General features: G+C 39.6%; 1 protein-coding gene across 12 annotated transcripts in view; it reads left to right on the forward strand.

Moving 5' to 3' along the window:
• MAGI2 (membrane associated guanylate kinase, WW and PDZ domain containing 2) overlaps positions 1 to 18,692 on the forward strand; it is a 1,374,207-nt gene that overhangs the window by 581,773 nt on the left and 773,742 nt on the right. The window contains exon 1 of one of the 12 annotated variants that reach the window (XM_049714929.1): positions 11,553 to 11,920. The exons of the other annotated variants lie outside the window; for them this stretch is intronic. The gene's annotated coding sequence lies outside the window, so the exon portion shown is untranslated. Of the gene's footprint in view, positions 1 to 11,552; positions 11,921 to 18,692 lie in introns of those variants that run through there. 12 annotated transcript variants of the gene reach the window in all.

Raw genomic sequence — 18,692 nt, forward strand, 5'->3', positions numbered from 1 at the left:
ACCTTTTTATCTTAACTCAGGCACCATGCATGCCTAGATAGATCCTTTAGAGTGATGCAGAAAATAGTTCTTAGCTATTGTATTATTTAGTGGTTAAAAAAAAAAAAAAAACAGAAAAAAAAAACCCTGGTTTACACTTAACCTTTCTGAGCTTCATGTGTCTTATCATATTTGCTTTAGCTATCTGATTGGATGGTTTTAATGATCAAATGAGATAGTGCCTTTGAGAGCTCCCTGATACAGTATGACAGTCCTGTTAGGTTAGTAAGACCAATCAGAAAAGCAGTGTCAACTTATCTTTTTCCTGATGGGAAAAGACTTTATCCTTGAGTCAGTCAAAGAAGGAAAGGAGTGTTTCTGTGTTCTTTAAATAAAATCTGTGACTCTATGCTTCACATTTTAAAGAAATAGGCCACATCCTGTGTGCTAGAATAGAAATATGTTGAGTTTCTCTGCAACTCCTAAAATTCAATGCAATTTCACTACTGTAGTTATTTTACTATTAATGCACACAGGTGTTTATTGGTACAGCGCTTCTCTCTGAAAACGTGGAAAACGTGGGCCCTGAACACTGGTAGGCGCGGGTGCCTGAGGAAGGAGATTTCCTTAACCTGAGAGCCAGCAATTGACACTGTGGATGCACCCATTGTAATTCAGTTACATTTTATTGAATTCCAATGGAGAAAATCCATAGGGGGCAAAGCTCTGGAGCTCATATACAATTGAACTTTCTTCCAAAATCCCTGGAAACCAATTTAAAACTACTGTTTCCAAAATAGCACTGTAAATCAAGGGACAGCTATAATGATGCTGTTTCACATCCTGTGAACACACATACACTTTCTGAGGGACACATCTGACCGTCTCCATGTCAAATCAAATCCTTCAAAAATAAAGTCAGTATGGCTTTATGTCATGAATCATTCTAGAAAACATTCTTTTTCCTGCTGCTGGCCATTTCAGGACACCCTTTAGATTTTATTTTAGCATCAAAATTTTGTTTTGTTATTAAAAGATTCTTCAGTCTTTGTTCAGGTATGTGTCTAAGTCTCTATAGTCATTGTAATTGATCACCCTCAAAGTGTCCTTGTACGTGACCAGACATCCACTTGACCTGTTTGTTCTACCTAAGGAATTTACGATGGATCCTTCTTCTCCCGTCCTCCTACTCCAGCTGTCCTGTTGGAAGTTATCACCTAACTGCTAATACTCTTCCTGAGAGTTTGATGAACGTTAGCTTTGACTCAATTTGTGCTATTTTTAACTACATTACATATGAATTCTATTTCTTAAGTTGACAATCTAAGATTTAAAGACCACAAATTTTGAAAAATCTGAATCATGCTTTTATTTTCTTTTCATTATTTTCATCATTTATGGAGTTGTCTAAAACTTAGGGCAATGTGGAATTTTAAAGAATCATTTAGGAAGAAATTCCAAGGCATTACTCTAACTTAACTCTTTATTAGTAGAAAAATGACAGTTGAAGAAAGATATTTGCATTTTGTTCTTAAAGATTTCAAAGCAAAAATTCTACAGTCTCCAATACCCAGTTCCTTTTGGCCATCTGTCCTGGTACCTACCAAGGTAATAGGATATTCTTCCTGTTGTTAACATCCTTTGCTTTAGTTTGGTCCTAAAGCATAATATCTTCTATTATAAAAACAATATTTCTTATTTTAACTTTCTATTGTATTTTATTTACTATTTTGTCTATACCCAGACATAAGTATATCCTGCTATAGATAACAGTTGAAATTTTAGGAATTTTTTCTCCCCTTTATCATACTTTTTAAAAAGGGAGTTGTTCCTTAATTCAGACCTCATTTTCCTCTAAGTAGCAGTGATGTGTTCAGCATGCTTCTTCTTATTTTTTTTTTGTTGTTGTTGTTTAGAAGGTGGGGAGAAATTTCTGCACATTTATATAGGCAGTAATTCAAGCATTTGTGCAAATTTTCTTACATAAGAATGTTCTTCACATTTAACCCTTTGCTATATTCTTACTTCTGTATCTCACCATCAGAAGAAATGAATAAGATGTAGTAAATTGTCTCAGCAATCAGAAATCATTCCCCAAACAATCTATCTGAATATCATTTGTGAGGCAGTCTACACAAATGACAACTCCTCTGCTTGTTCACAGCACCCTGTAAATTATGCCTGCAGTTTCCCTACAACTTGTCAGTCACCGTGCCTTTATCCCAGAGGAATTCAAGCAGTTACGGCACTTTAAGATGAGGAATAAGGAATGCAGGGCCACGGGATAGTTTTGTTCTATCTCTCTGATCAGGTTTCTCTCATGGCCCTTTGCTGAGACAGTACTGACACATACTGCAGTTGTCACCTGCTGGTTGATTGGAGGAAACCTCACACATCTGATAAGAAATTTTTAAAAGTATCCATTCGCCAGTGATATAAGAACCCCTATGGAAAGAAATAAGAAGGTCCAGATTGGGAGCTTTCTTGTTTTCCCTTCTTTGCTGGGATTATTGACAGTTATATTTTGAAATTTAAAGAGGTAGACTAGTGATCTGCATAATTGGCCAAAAGAGAAGATTAGGGCATAATTGAAACACATGGCACTCATAGTTACTTGAAAAGTATTTGCAGTGATATTTTGCCCTTTTATTTTTTATGTTTTTAAGAAAATTAAAGTGGCATATAAATTCAGGTTTATACACACCCACACGCACACACACACACACACACACACACACACACACACACACACACAGAGTGATATGTTGGAGATGGCTAGCATTGGCTTGAAAGAGCCATTTGTGCAGATCTCTTCTGAAGTCCAGTTCAGGGACTTTAGGTTGATAGCTTGAAATTGGCTATGGTGGCCTATTTACTCCACAAAAATTGGCAAATGCTACAAATTAGTTTGTTTTTGTTTTTTGTAGAGCCGATTGTTAAACATTAAGCAGCATATCACAGCCATAACCAGGCATGTTTTCCTCAAATTTCCATGACTGTTTTAGGATTCTTCACATTTTTCTAAAAAATCATTTCAAAGTCATTCAATGAAGGTTTAATTCCTATATAGACTTATTCCCAGTTTCTGTCCCAGAGGGTGGCAGAATGGTGCAGTAAGAAGTACCTGGGCCTTTGCATTAAAAGGTGTTGTTGGGCTTCCCTGGTGGCGCAGTGGTTGAGAGTCTGCCTGCCGATGCAGGGGACACGGGTTTGTGCCGCGGTCCAGGAAGATCCCCCGTGCCGCGGAGCAGCTGGGCCCGTGAGCCATGGCCGCTGAGCCTGCGCGTCCGGAGCCTGTGCTCCGCAACGGGAGAGGCCACAGCAGTGAGATGCCCACGTACCGCAAAAAGTGTTGTTAATCCCTGCTCTATCTTTTTGCCTCTTCGACCTTGATCCTTCCTTTTTAAAGTGGGGATAGTATAGTACCACAGACATTAAATGAGCTGAGGTGGGTAAAGCACGCAGCAGTGTCTGACAAAGAGTCAGGTTGAGTCAATGGGAGCCCACCCTTCCCAGTATCAAGGCACTAATGGGATTCAATATTGGAAGGTCTTCAAGAAATGTTTTACTTCTTAATGGCATGAAAGCAAAACCTATGAGCTGTATGAGAGCTTGGGAAAAGTTCAATATCTTCGTTTCATAGAGAAAGCCATTGACATTAAACAAGTTACCCAAGGCCAGGTCTCTTGAACCCTAATAGAGTTCAACTGAATTCTCTCTACTCTTCTATAGTACAATCTCCTGGCCTCTGGGTAGGTCATGTAACTATTTCTTCTCTCTATTCCCTCTCTTCTATCTTCTCTTCTTTCTTTACTTTTCTCCTTGTTTTTCAATACAATTTAATTTAAATTTCGTTTAAGTTGCTCTGATGCCATGGGGAAAGTAGATTACTTAACTAAAATTTAGACCCTCTGCAAAAGCACATTTTACTTGAACAGTGAAACCACTTATGCTGAAAGACACTAATGTAAATGTCAGGTGAACGAAGAGATGTGAGCAGATCAGGCGACCCATGGACGATGACCCATAGAAAAAAGGAGTTATTTAGTAGGTGACTGACTACTTAGGAAAAGCAAGAAGGAAAATCCTATTTCCTGAGAGCTTACTATGTTCCAGATTCTGTGCTAGCAATTCCATGATTTTATTTACTTTTAGATAGTATATTCTCTATTTTACAGAATGAGGAAATTAAGGCTTAGCGGCGTTAAGCTCTCTTGCCCAAAGTCACACAATCATAGTGGATTTACAATTCAAAACCAAGGTGCCCATACACTGCCCTTTTTTCCAAAGTTAAGTTTCAAAGTCACAGTATATAGCTCCCACTCTGTTCATTTTCCTTCATGATTTAAAATTGGGCTTTGTAAGAAATATGCACTGTTGAGTTCAGTCCATTTAAATAGACATATTTTAGGCCATGGTTTAGAATTTCTAGCAATTATTTTTAGTTTCTACTTCCAAGGAATGTTTTCATTTTAAGAGATTGTACAGACCATCCAAGTCACTAAGACAATAAGTATCCTTACTGCAGGTAACACATACAAATGTACACAGTGTATTCTACTGAATTTTGGTTTTGCTATGAGATGAAAATCAAAATCAGGAAGCACTCTGAAGGCAATGGAGAAAGTGCCACTGAGTGATTTAAAGGGCAGAGGAAGGAGAGGTGGAAGGTCTGGATGACAAATTGCACCTACTTTACAATCTTGTCCAGGCTCAGTCCAGGCAAAGTTGGTCTTGTAGAGCAGGTAACCCCATATACACCCCATTTATGTCCATCTGGTAGGGTTCACAAGGTCAAGTAGATGAAGGATTATAGAAAAGTATGAGCTGCTGAAGAAAATAAAAGATCACAATTTAGCCTGGTCTTCAGAAATCAGAAGTGGGATAACGCATTGTGAGATCAGAAATGCAAATTCATAAAGGACAGCTGTCAACAATGGAATTTATTTATGCCCATTTGGTATAGAAAGCACTTCTACTTGTGCTTTAGTCTCTTCAGTGATATGAAGCATATTCTTGTGTGCATTGTTAATATATGATCAGTTACCTTCAAAGGACTTAGAAATCATCTAAGGAGGACCATCCACGTGCAAGGTCTGGTCCTGAGAACTGTTTATGGAGAGGAAAGGCTAGTGAAGGGAAAAGCATGTTATATTCTTTTTTACTTCATGTACTGAAAGGCATTTAAGTGTAAGTTTTTGTTTTGATTAGCACCTATTGGAACATGATAGTGTGTTTTACATCAGGGCAGTAGGCTCAGAATATATAGTGTCATGGCCTGAAAACCAATAAAAGAAAATGTTATAACAATAATAACGGAAGCTTCCATTTACTGTGTTATTATTATTATTATTATTATTTTTGCGGTACGCTGGCCTCTCACTGTTGTGGCCTCTCCCGTTGCGGAGCACAGGCTCCGGACGCGCAGGCTTAGCGGCCGTGGCTCACGGGCCCAGCCACTCCGCGGCATGTGGGATCTTCCCGGACCGGGCCACGAACCCGTGTCCCCTGCATCGGCAGGAGGACTCTCAACCACTGCGCCACCAGGGAAGCCCTATTGTGTAATTATTTAGAGCAGTGCCTGGTACATGATAAATATTGGTGATGCTGATGAATAGGAGGAGGATGATGATTGTGATGGTGATGGCAGCGGTGGCAGTGATAATGGTGGTGATGATGATGTGATGATGATGGTGGTGATAATGGTGGTGGTAGTGATGGTATGCCAGCCATTGTGCTTAAGCACTTTATATGCATTATTTCATTTAATACCTCAGAACTCTGTGCAACAGATACCATCGCTGTTTTACAAATGAGTAACTTGTCTAGTACCACACAGCTGGGAAATCGTGAAGTCAGGGTCACTAAAGCCCTGTGTCTCTGACACCATGCTATATTTAAAGGCTAGTCTTAAAGCACCTGCTTTGGCTGGTTAGTCAAGGCTAAAGAAAAACTCAAAGCAGGAATTTTCTGCTTCTTGCTTTTCTTCTCTCAGAATGAGATAATCAAACTTTAACCATTGCCTATGATAATTATGCATGCATGCACATACATATAACTATCTTCAAGTAGATATAGGATACTTTTTTTTAGCTTTACTCTTTTTTAAAAAAAAATAAATTTATTCATTTTATTTATTTATTTTTGGATGCATTGGGTCTTCATTGCTGCACGCGGGCTTTCTCTAGTTGCAGTGAGCAGGGGCTAGTCTTCGTTGTGGTGTGCAGGCTTGTCATTGTGTTGGCTTCTCTTGTTGCCGAGCACGGGCTCTAGGCATGTGGGCTTCAGTAGTTGTGGCACACGGGCTCTAGAGCGCAGGCTCAGTAGTTGTGATGCACAGGCTTAGTTGCTCCGCGGCATGTGGGATCCTCCCGGACCAGGGCTCGAACCCGTGCCCCGTGCATTGGCAGGCGGATTCTCAACCACTGTGCCACCAGGGAAGCCCAGAATAGGATACTTTTGACAGTGACTGAAAATGCATTAATTTGGCACACACAGTCAAAAAGAGATAAGTTGTTTTTGATGAAAATTGCCATGCAGCCTAAGAGGCAAGGAGAGAAAGTTCCCAGAGATTTGGCTCTGCAAACATTAATTATAGCTGCCAACCCAAAAGTAGTCTACGTGCACACCCAATGGTCAACAGAGTAATACATCAGTCATTTAGTCCACACTCACAAACCTTCAAAAGTAAGGTCTTTTCCTGTTAGGAGCAACAATTTATATTATTGAAGAAAGAAGAGAATCTTCTTGAGGTTATGTTTGTCTGTAGTTTGCAAAATGTGATAACCATAATTCTTGTGTGGAATTTCTCCCACTGTCAGAGAAGATCTATTTATTTGATTTTGTTTTCATAGAAGCATAACACCATATCTACGCTAAACATGCACTTAACTGACAAGTACATTGCACACTTAAAAGAAATTTAGTTTCCTAGTAAACATATCTCTGAATGTAAGGAACTGTTTCATGAAAATATTGAAAATATTTATTTAGAGAAAAAGATAGCAGTTTTTACATAAAGCAGGCATAAATGGTTTTTAAGAAGAATTAATATTTAGCTTATTGCTAAAATACAAGTGCTGCTTTAAAAAATTGTGTAATTTCTACTCTCTATCTGCCAGGAAGCCATCACAAACATCTCAAGAGACTATACATTTATGATCTAATAATAAAGCAACATATGTGGTTCATGATTACTTAAGCAGGAGTTGATGCAGCTTCCAACTTGATCAAATCAACTGCAGCTCTGTAAACTAGAATGAAAGCTACATAAACTACATTTCATAATAAACAGGGGCAGTGGTGCTTTTTCACCCCTAAAAATCTCTAGATGAGAGGGAAAACTCATAAGGGGATACATAGAAAATTTGCTTCTCACTTCTTAATAACAACAATTATAATAAAAATGATAATTAACATTTAGTGAGTATCTAAGAGTTCCAGGCATTATACTAAATACTTAAGATGGATTCTCACTTAAGCTGCAAGATGAAACTATGAGATAGGTTAGGAAAGTGAGGCACAGAGAGGCTAAATGACTTGCCTTTGGTCACACAGCTTGAGAGTGGCAGAGAAAGGCTTTAAACCCAGAGACAGAGTCCAACTCCTGGAATTGAGCCTTTAGCCAATATGCAAAAGAGCAGAAGCCAAAACAGTAACATTATCTACTGATATAACCAACTGCTGTCTTTTGGGTTCCAGATGATCAGGGAATAAAATACAATATGATATTAATCACGTAACACGGACTGACTAGGGTCCTAATCCAGAAACTGCCATTTGTTAGTTTTTTGTGCTTTGGTGAATTATTTAAGTCTCCAGACTTCACTTTCCTCAATGGCTAAGTGATGGTAATAGTACCTCATGGAGTTATTGTGAGAATTAAAAAGCTAAATCCCTTAGCACTAATCTGAACGTTTTATATTAGTAGTATTATTCCTAGTGCTACTGTTGTAATACCATTAGACCTTAAGTGTAAACTATACCAAAGAAGGGGTAGATTCCTGTCATGTTGTTAGAGTGAGTCCTTGAAGGAGAGAGAAAGTGGAGATGGAGAAGGGAAGGAGAAGTCATTCTAGGAAGGGAATCAAAGGCACAGACGTGAGAAAGACCCTGATGTGAGGAGAGATGATAAATAAGTTCAGGTGACAGGACAGAGGGTTTAACATAAGATAAAATAGGAATGAGATTGCATAGACTATTGAATATAATATTTCATAGTGCAAAATAAGGACATTCACCATATTTGATTCTAACTGTTCTCAACCTTTATGTAAAAATCTCTTATGTAAGTGTAAAAAATCGGAAGTCTTTCATTTGGGTTAGTAATAATCCTGAGTGTATTAACTCTCTGTGTAACTATCCTTATATGTCTTATCGCCTGGGACATTTGTTAAAAATAGAGATTCCTGGCCTTCTCCTCTAGATTTCGAGGAGAACCCAGGAATTTATGTATTTACTATCACTTGCAGGTTATTCTTATCATTAGGAAAGTTTGGGAAACACTACTATAATCCACCCCTAACACTGCTGTTGAAACAATCTTTGTAAAACAATTCATTTGCATCTCAGTTAAAGCACAAATACTTGGGCAGAGCCTTCAAGATTGTTCACATCCTGTTCCTACCTACCTTTCAAACCACTCTCCCTCAAGCAGCCATACTCCACTGCACACGTGTCTCTGTTTATTCATGCTTTCTGTGTCTCTTGCCCTGATATCCCATTGCCTTTGCTTTCTTACCTAGAAAACGGACACATTTTTAAAGGCTCAGTTCAAATGTCACTCATTCTATTGTAACTGTCCTGCATCCCACTAAGGAGAATTCTTCCCCCCTTTCCTGACCTTCCATTACATTTTGCAGTAACATCTGTTGTATGTAAGTGGTATATATTTTCAGTTTCTGAAAGGGCCTAGACTCTTTTATTTATCTTGTACTCCCTCAGTGCTTAGAATAGTGCTTAGCACAAAGGAAGTGCTCAATAAACCTTGGTGGAATAAATGAAGGTGTGAATAAAGATTTACTCCACACTCTGTCAGTACTTCAGTTTGTTCCTTGAGTAATGGAAGACATTTTAGAAAGATGGCTGGGGTTAGTTGTGTAAGGTCGGATCTTAACAAACGGCACCGCGAAACAGAGGAAAGCTTCAAGTGAGCTTTATTAGGGAGCGCTCCCGGGCGAGGTTCACTGGTCCGAGAGAAAGGGGCCAGAGAAGTCGCGCCCGGGCGAGGGTTTGGGCAGAATTTGTAGGGGAAGAAGGGAAAGGGGTGTGGTGAATCCGGGAGGGCGCAAGGTATTCTTTATTTGGTGGTCTTTTCGGGTATCCTGGGGGACCATTAGTCCCGCCCCTCGAAAGGCGGGAAGGCTGGGCTGGGTTCAAAGTCCTCAGGTCAGTTCCTGGAACTGGGCGGTCTGGAATGTTCCAGGGCAGTTTCTGGAACTGGGTGGTCCGGAGAGTTTCGGTCTGATGCAACCTGTGAATCTGATTGCGTTTCCCTGCCTCGGGCCAGTTGGCCTTACAAGTTGCTATAACATTTTTGCTAATTTATTTTCATCTTTTTTTTTTTTTTTTTTGCTTTGGCCTGCATTGGTGAGCTTTAATAAGCCTCTTTAAATCCAGATCCTTTGATATTAATAATGAAAAATATGCAGGCTAGATTCCATGTTCATCACGCATCTTTGTTAGCATAGCATGGAGCTTCAAATTTGCCATACGCTAGAGTTTGGGTTAAAGGCCAAGTATTATCTGACATAATGTCTTTCCCACTCTCTCTCTCATTGCCAACATTTTGCACATTCAAGGAAAGTGCTGTGACACCACAGCCAAAAGAAGAAAGACCAGGAGATGAGGTGGAGAAAAAAAAAAATTGGGCAAAATGAAGATACCCAATGCTAAAAAGAAAAAAAATAAAGGTGAAAGAGCACCTAGTCTGGTTATGAGACTGTAAAATGAAATGCTTTATGTTTTCATCCTACACAAATTTAGGTCTTCCTAAATTTGCCTAAGGCAACTTACTTTTCTGAGGGAAGAATTTTTTTATTGTCCATTTTTATTGTAATGTTTTGGTGCCAATTTTGGTAACACACACTGAAGCTAAATTTGCAACCATTTAGCGTATAATGTATTTTAAAAGCCTAAATAGGATCTTTTCCATGCAAGGTGAAGCTTTTAAAATACAAAACAAGCAAGAACAGCGACCAGCTGTTACTCATTTCATGTCTACTGCTGAGTGGTGTTTATGGAGGGGACAGGGTATATTTCAGTCCCAGCAGTAAATGCAGCAGTACCCTGACATCACTCTTGAGAGAAGGAGAGGCTGTTTGTGTAAGAGTTCAAAATGTTATCTTTTGAAGCAGGGATAATGTGATTCTGTGTCAGCTCTCCCCCTGTTTTCCTCTTTTGCTGAGGCATCAGTGTCACCATGCTTTTGAAATTAAGAATCCATGCATGGAACACCAAACGCCAAATAAGAGATTCTTCTTCTGATACTTGTTCTCCTCAAATTTGTTGATCTTCCTTCTAATTATTTGTCATTTACCTTTATAAAGTACTTTTTAACTAGAGTTCTTGAAATAGGTTATGGAGATTCTCTCATTTTTCGTTTCAGTGTTTCTAAGAGCAGAATGCATAGTAGAGATAGGAGAGAGATTCTCCATTGGATATCAAAAACTTTGGAGCAGGAAGCCAGGTGTTAGCAGATTTACTCTTTAGGGTCTGGGACTGTAGATCATAAATTTATCTTCAACGCGGTACAAGGTTAGCACAAGTTTTTCCAGTTGCTTCTCTGTTGGTGCCCTGAGCTACCGGTATTTCTACCTGGACATCCTCCTCCTCTGTCAGGCTTGCTTGATGGGCAGGGAGGGGAGATGCTACATTTATTACATTTATTTTCTATTTTCAGACAAAGACATTGAAACGGAGAAGGGAAAAGTTATTTGCATAAGAGGAAAAATTACTCATTATTGAATCTAATTCTACAATAGGAAACTATTGATTTCTATCCATGCTATGTGCTGGTTTCCTGTCACTTATTTTTCCTTTTTCACATTAATTTTTTTTTATCTTTTATGATGGTCCTTTGAGATAAACTAAACTAGATGTCAAAGAAAAGGCCAACTAGAAAAACTGTGTAAATAGTAAAATAACTGATTCTTTGACCCTCGAAAGAAAGACACAGTCGTGCTTACAAGTTTAAAAGAATTGTTCAGTTGGATGATTCTGAAAGTATGCAGCCTTGTTACTAACACTGAAAAGTTTAATTACATTTCATTATAGTATACTAGCTTCTCTTAATTGCTAAAATGGGACTATGAAAGCAAAAACAAAAAAGCCTCATCTCTAGAAGCTAGATTTTCCTCTCTGCTTTGTAATGTAAATGTGCCTGTGTGTATATTAAAATCCACACACTCCATCCATCTCTCTGGCTTTTAAAGGAGGGGTCACCTGACTTCACCTAGAGCGAGCCGCTCCCCTCCCTTTCGCAGAGGAAACCCAAAAGTGAGAGACAGGCGCCTACGGAACACAGGTTCTCCTGCTGAGCGATGTAAATGACCCCTACCGCACGGGAATCCAATGAGGTTGCTGGCGGGGGGTGGGGAAAGAGAAAGCGAGGGAGCGAGCGTAAGCCCGAGAGGGGAGAGGGAGAGAGCAGGGGAGAGAGGGAGAGAGAGGGAGACAAGTGCAGCATGCTTCATCTTTGAGAGGAGGGGAAAACAAAAGACCTCAGCGGCAGTTTTGTGTTGCTGTGTCTGGCTTAAAGAAGAAAATTCTAGACACCCAGGCTGAAAAATCAAAGCTCCGCGGAGACTACTTCTATCAAGAGAATTCTGTGATCTGAGAATGGGTTGGATCAGTACAGGTGGTTTGAGAAGACACTGATGAGGACCATGGAAAGGTGGGAGAGGACGTGCGGCTTCCCTGCTTCCTTTGAACACAGCTCTAGGTTAGTAAGCTGAAACAGACCGGGGTCTGCTTAAATATCTGTATGTGTGTATGTGTGTGTTTTCTGTTTATAACCTCCAAACCCTTCTGCCCCCTAACCTCTGGGTAGGCAGTGCCATATTCCACCAGATGTGAACCTAAACTTGGTTTGACTCTTACTCCATTTACCAAATGCCTCTCGTTCGCTTGCCGAGCTTTTGTTTAATACAGCCAGTGGCAGAGCCATCATGATTTCTCTCTGCTTCTGAGTCAGAATGTGTGTTTCAGCCCCAGATTGTCAGGTGGCTGTTTGGAGAATAGTTAGCATTTTGCTCCAGAAGGCTGCAAATGCATGATTAGGTTATTGTGAGATGTAAACAGCAAATATCTGCTGACTTGGCGTTTCTTGTAATGTCAGAATAGTTCAGAGGTATCTGACTGCATTTGTCTTATCTCAATTTCCCACGTAATTGAGTTTAAATATAATAAGTTTGAAATGGCACCCTACCAACAAAGGCACACACCAGGTATTCTTCCAACAGAGTATGTTTTACCTCCCATTGGAGTCAAAGCTTAAAAATTAATTTGGGGGAGACCTGATTTTGAGGAAAGAATACAATATGTCATAATTAAAATAGGTGCAAAGACATTTCTTTAATAAGTGGGTACAGATGTGTGTAAAACAAACACATAATTTCTCTTGTTCCTTGTCATGCAGATAGAGTGTCTTTTGTTCCAGGGTGTGTATTTTCCCGTTTTTACAAAGAAAGCATTGCCTGTGCTTTCTGTGATAGCAGACTTGTATGCCAATTTGTCATTGTGCACTGGTCAAGAATCTGCTGTATTCTGAAGTAAACTGCCCAGAGGTATTAGTCAAGAAGCTGGGAGGAGGGTGGGGAGTGGTGGTTTTTTCTTTCTTTCTTTTTTTTTGACGATTAGCTCAGAAGTGTCTAATTCACATGATTTTAAGAGGAAGTGGGGGAAGGCATTTAGTTTTGAATAGGATGCAGATCCGTGCCATGCAATTGCCAAAGAATTTATCAGGAAGATGCTCAGAACAGAGGGAATCAGATTTGTAATGGACTCTTTAAAAAAATGTTCTGTGAGGGTGACTGGCTGGGTCCCTTTTGACCAAATTAAGATGCGCTCTGGCAGTGCACTAGCAGCCGTGAGCTGACATTTTCTTGTGAACCTAGTGAAAAATGGCTCCATATCTCTCCTCCCGTCCGGAGGAGATGGTGTCTCCGAGTTGTCGAGCTTTTCCCCAACGTGATTCGCTCTTATGGCTGTTTTCTGATAGGAATGGACTGGCTCCTGTTTCCTTTCAGTTTGCCTGCCTTTTTAAATCTCAGCGAGAATGGGGAGTGGGTGGTGACGGTTTTACTTCAAGTACAAACTACCCAGCAAGGCTAGCAGAAGATATTTTTCCGGGTTTCCATTTTTAGAAGGGAGTAGATTGTATTTCTTTGGACACGATATACACTTTTTGTTTTTGCGGAGTGGGCTAGTCAACAATTTCACTAAGAAAAGATGCACACGTATGTGACACTTTACATCTGGACTCTCCACTTGGGAAGTGACAAGTAAAGACACAGGGATGCTTGCCTATCATTCATCTCTGAGAAGATAAAGCTGCCCTTTTCTTTCTTACCGTTGTTTCCCTGTTTTAGACCTGGGATCAGTTGTGCAAGGAGAAGGATCATGCCCTAGAGTTAGGATGCAGGGAGGAAGTGTACGACTGTCCTGTCCTCCACATGTGTTTCCTGAGGAATCCCTGTGCTGATCAGGGAGTGGAGGTGGAGGTGCTACAGCAGCTACCCTGCCCCTTCATTTAGGCTTCGGTCTGTGAAAGCTCCAGCCAGCAGAGGCAGGATGCGCTTTAGCAAAGAGCTGTGTGTTTGAGGGGCTGGTAAAGAGCGTGTGTTGTTTGGGGGTGTGTGAAATCGGTTGTTCTCTATTTTATAGCATTCTAAGATGCTTCTATGAGTAGAAAGTGGGTTCATGAGGAAGGGGTTGGGCTCTTCATGTTTCGGGCAAGAAGTATAGCACTATCCACCAGAGAGGACAACAGGAGGATGCAAAACAGTGCAATACTGTGGGCACTGTGCAGAAAGAATAGTTCCTTAAATTGTATAATAGTCCCCTAATTCCAGACATTTGCAAAAACCTCAAGGCTTCCTGAAAAATGCAGTGGAGTCATTTCTACATTATGACAAGTTAGACTTCTAGTACAATAATTTTAACAGCATTATGGAAACACCTTCCTAAGTGCTTTAGATATTACACCACTTGCTCCACTGAAGGGTATCCCTCTTAGGGTTTGCCTTTTGGACATTTACGTAGGATAGGAGTCACAGCACAGATTTTTTTTTGGGGGGGAGTCAGTTTGGAATAATTTTGGTCGAGCTAAGTGCTTACAGAGGCAATAGGATTCACCTCTTTAGTAGAATAACAGAAATGGAACTTTAACAGTGCATGTAGACCTGATTACTGCTTTTGTACATGTGGACAATTTGACTATGGTACATAGTGTGCTTTGGGGAAATCGATGCAATTATAGTTGAACAATGAACATAACAATAGAAAATACAATGAAGACATGGATCTCAACATTCATGGGAGGATTAGCAGGGTCACTCTTAAATATCGTTAATGACTACAAGTGAGGAGGTTTTACCCTGAGAAATTTCCAATGTCTAGAATGAAAGAATCGTGTTTGTAAAACTAAGGGCATAGCTCACCAGCTGTTATAGAAGCTGGATGGCACTGATGTTTAAACCAGATAATACGTACATACGAAAGAATCATGGACCTTAGGAACTTCCCACCAATGTAATTTTGTTTTTTATTGAATAAAAGCAGCAAAATAACTATAAAATAGAAGCATTTCATGAGCAGCGTCCATCAAGGGAGAGAAGATCAGGGACTAACATGACATGTTGGCAATGACATATATGTGATGCCCGAGTGACCCTCGGGATACCAGTGAGTTCTCAATGAGAGCTAAAATCCACATGTTGAAATAAGTTTCAGTATGTCTGTATTCTTAGACCTTCAAGTTTGGAAATAGAAAATTTCCTAAGATTAAAATTAATTGCTCATGTGGTGCCTGTGGCATAGAAAGGAAAAGTTGAGATGAAACAATGAAGTTTCAGACAAAGATATTTTTGTGAGATATTTTTGAACACAAAGCTTATTTCTGAGGATATTTTAAGTAGTGACCTGCTTTCTAAAGTCTGTTTTCTCTATTGCTTTTAAAACTGTACTACCCTAAATTCCATTTCCAGCTTTTAAAAGCCTTAGTAGGTGACATGATATTAAATAAATAAGGGCACAGTAAAAGCCTCTGAGTTTAAAATACTCTAATTTTATGTTCAATTTTACATACATTTCTCCTCTAAGTCTGTCATATCTTTAGCTTTTGCTCTAAGTCATACAGCTTGTGGCAATCTCACTTCTAAAGACCTCAGGTGCTTACTCTGAAGATAGCAGATTTTTAATATAATTGGAAAAAATAAAAGTGTTTTGCTATTTGACTGCATTAGGTGGTACCTTAAACAAGGTTAGAACCTAGTTATGATGTGAATTATCAGTTCAAGTGATTCATAGATATCAAGTGATATAGGTATCATTTGCTTGAAATAAAGGAAATGCTGTATATTTCAAGAATATCAAGGCTGATAAAGTATACTAAGTATACAGTACGGGGGTTAATTCTTTGCCTGGTTTTCATCATAAGAATGGCTTTCTGTCAACTAAGCCACTGTATTTTCCAAAAGCAGTGCATTATTCTGTTTTCTCCCATAGATTCCCTATCCATTCTCCAAAGTCATACAAAGAATACATCTCATCTAATGAAAGTGATAATGATTTTAAAAATTTCCCAATCAGAGTGTTTGAAAATTTACTGTTCACTCTGTGAAAGAACATAGTCAGAATAGCTTTTTCTTCTTCTCATCAGTAAAGCAAATCAAACTTTGTATCTTTAAGGAAACTAACAATGATGTGTATTATGAAATAGGAGCCTCATCGCCAGGCAGTCAGCCAATGGTGAAGAAGCTAGCTTAACTGATGACTAATCGAAGCATTGCAGGTCAGGAAGTACCCATATTCATAGGATCCCAGCTGAGATTCCAGAGTCAGCCACTCAGCTTGCTCACCTTTCTCTTCTCCCTGGGGCTGGCTCTGTGAGAATAATACATTTAATGAAAAGAGATCACCTTTGCTATAAGATCACCTCTCACCTAGATCAGTCCTTGCAAACATTTCAGGTATCTTTAATATCCTCTCAGCTTGAAATTTCTATGACATTTTCTACCCAGTGCAGATTCCAGATGCCTTTGGAAGTCACTCAAAGTTTCACTGGGGTCAGGGGTCTTGCCAATTACTGCCCACAGAGGCATAAACCCAGCCCAATACGAAAGGCAGAGGGAATGAGAACCTTCTCTGGCCCACAGAAGAGTACCGAGCCCTTTGGGTCCTTTTATTCAAAGGATAGCAAAAGCCCAAATGCCAAGCTAAGGAATTGCTGGCCAACTGTTGAAGGATTGTCAGTCTTGGATTAATACAACTCTTTAAGAAGAGTTTTCCTTTGGTTCTTGGGAAGCTTCCTGTTTCCTTCTACCTCAGGGCCTTAGCACGTGGTGTTTCTCCTGCCAGAACACTCTTCTGTGCTCTTTACCTTCTCTGACACTTAATTGGCTCTCTTTACTGAATGTGCTCAGGGCTCATTATTTTTCTTTATTATAGAAAGGAGGTTTTTTTTTAAAAATTGTTAGTTGTATATTAATGCCATTATTTGATTTATGTCTCTTTCTGCCAGGAGTCAGGACCTTCTAAAGTTAGGGTCCAAATTCATTTTGTTCACAGTAGAATCCCTCAGCCCTTAGATCATGTTAACCCACATGTTAAGTGTGTACTAAACTTTTGTTAAATGACTAAATGAATGAAGAATTGAACACCAAGGCACCAATACTAGTGGATAGACACAGTGTGGCTTTGGCTTGACAAGGAGCAAGTCTCTTCATTGTGTTAGCTAGTTTGGACTCCTGACAAGTGAACAGTACCAGAGTATTTTCAGGGTCTCCCTCTTGTCAGGATTTTCTATCTGAGAAAGAACATTTGAGTACTGTTAGGATATTTCCAAAAGAACCTTACTACCACGAAGTGTTCGTAGGACCAGTCTTAGGCAAAACTGTGGTTTGTCCTTCTCTCTCTGTTACTCCCTCCAAAGCATCTCTTTTTCTAAATCTGCTCTTACCATCCTTGGTTCTTTGCATCCAGGACCTTCCAGGTCACATCTGACAGTGGCTATACCTTGTTAACTAAGCTGCTAATTAGCTTGTGAGCCGTGAAAGCTTTCCCATGGTGTGAACTCTTCTAGCAGTATTTGCACTTTGAACAAAATTGTTGTGAACTGATTAGTGCTCTGCTGATTAATATGAGGGATTGTAAAGCAGAGTATATAGTATGAAGCTTGCCTTTAGGGAGCTTCTTTTCAGCTTTGGAGCTAGTAAGACTTACAAGAAACACCTGGCGACTCCTCTAAGAGTCTGTAATCAACAACTGTATTTGTCCAGAGCCAGCTCTGGCTCTTGAGTGACACCTGTCCCTAGGATACACAGCTTCCAGGTCCCTGGGGCCAGGACGACCCCTCCACACTGTGGCAGTGTATGACCCATTCTTAATTGCTAATTCAATGATGACCTCTGTCCCCGTTTCCCCAAAGCATCAGCTAGGCCAGTGTGATGTGTTACAGATGAGTGAAAGAGGAGTCCCTCCTTCCCTCACAGATAAAGGGAGCCAAGCTGCAGTGTTGCATTGGGCTTCTCAGCCTCCCAGACCTCCTCCCACTTCCAGAATCCAGACATAACTTTGCATGTTCCCCTTCCCGGGAGAAAACCAACTGTCAGAGTGGAGACACATTGCCCCCTCCGCCTTCTTCACCTGAGATGGATACTGGCTTTTCCTTATCCTCCTCTACAGTGCTCGGTAGACAAGTGCTACGTTGAATACAGACCTTGTTAAGACTTGTCCTGTAGCTTGGTATTACAGGTGTGCTATGAGTGCAATAAGGTGAAGACTGTCTGCCCAGAGAAATACTTAATTTATATAAGAAAATAAATTTCATAAATTAAAAAAAAGTACTATTTGTAATTGCATGAAAAAATATTAAATACTTAGAAATAAATCTATTGAAAAGTGTGCAAGACCTTGACACTGAAAACTATAAAACTTATCTAGAGAAAAATTAAAGACGACCTCAGTAAATGGACAGATATTCCGTGTTCATAAATTGGAAGACTCTATATTGTTATCAATTTTTCTAAATTGGTCTATAGGTTCAATGCAATCCAGTTAAAATTCCAGCAAGCTGTGTGTGTAGTATGTGTGTGTGTGATTGTGTGTTAATTGACAAGGTATAGCAAAATTTATGTGATAATTAAAGGACCTAGAATATCCAAGGGAAAAAAAACTATATTTGGTTGTGCAGATATTAATAAAACTAGAGCATAAAGAAAAGTATTTGTACAAGTGGAACTTCAAGTGGACCTTGACCGATAGGTAGTATCTAAATCATCAGAGAGGAAGGATAAGAAAAATGTAACATTTTAGGAAAAACATGAATAAAAATGTTCAAAGGTATTTAGTACAAGGTGTGTTAAAGTCCTTATAGAAGATAGTGCTCATGTTTATTTTTCCAATTATAAAAGGCAAAAGTACCTTCTGTTCAAGAATTCATCAAGCTTTCTTCCATTTAAGCCATATCTTGAGATCCTGAACGTTAGGACTTA

Source organism: Orcinus orca, chromosome 9 (assembly GCF_937001465.1).
Source record: "Orcinus orca chromosome 9, mOrcOrc1.1, whole genome shotgun sequence".
Taxonomy (NCBI): Eukaryota; Metazoa; Chordata; class Mammalia; order Artiodactyla; family Delphinidae; genus Orcinus; species Orcinus orca.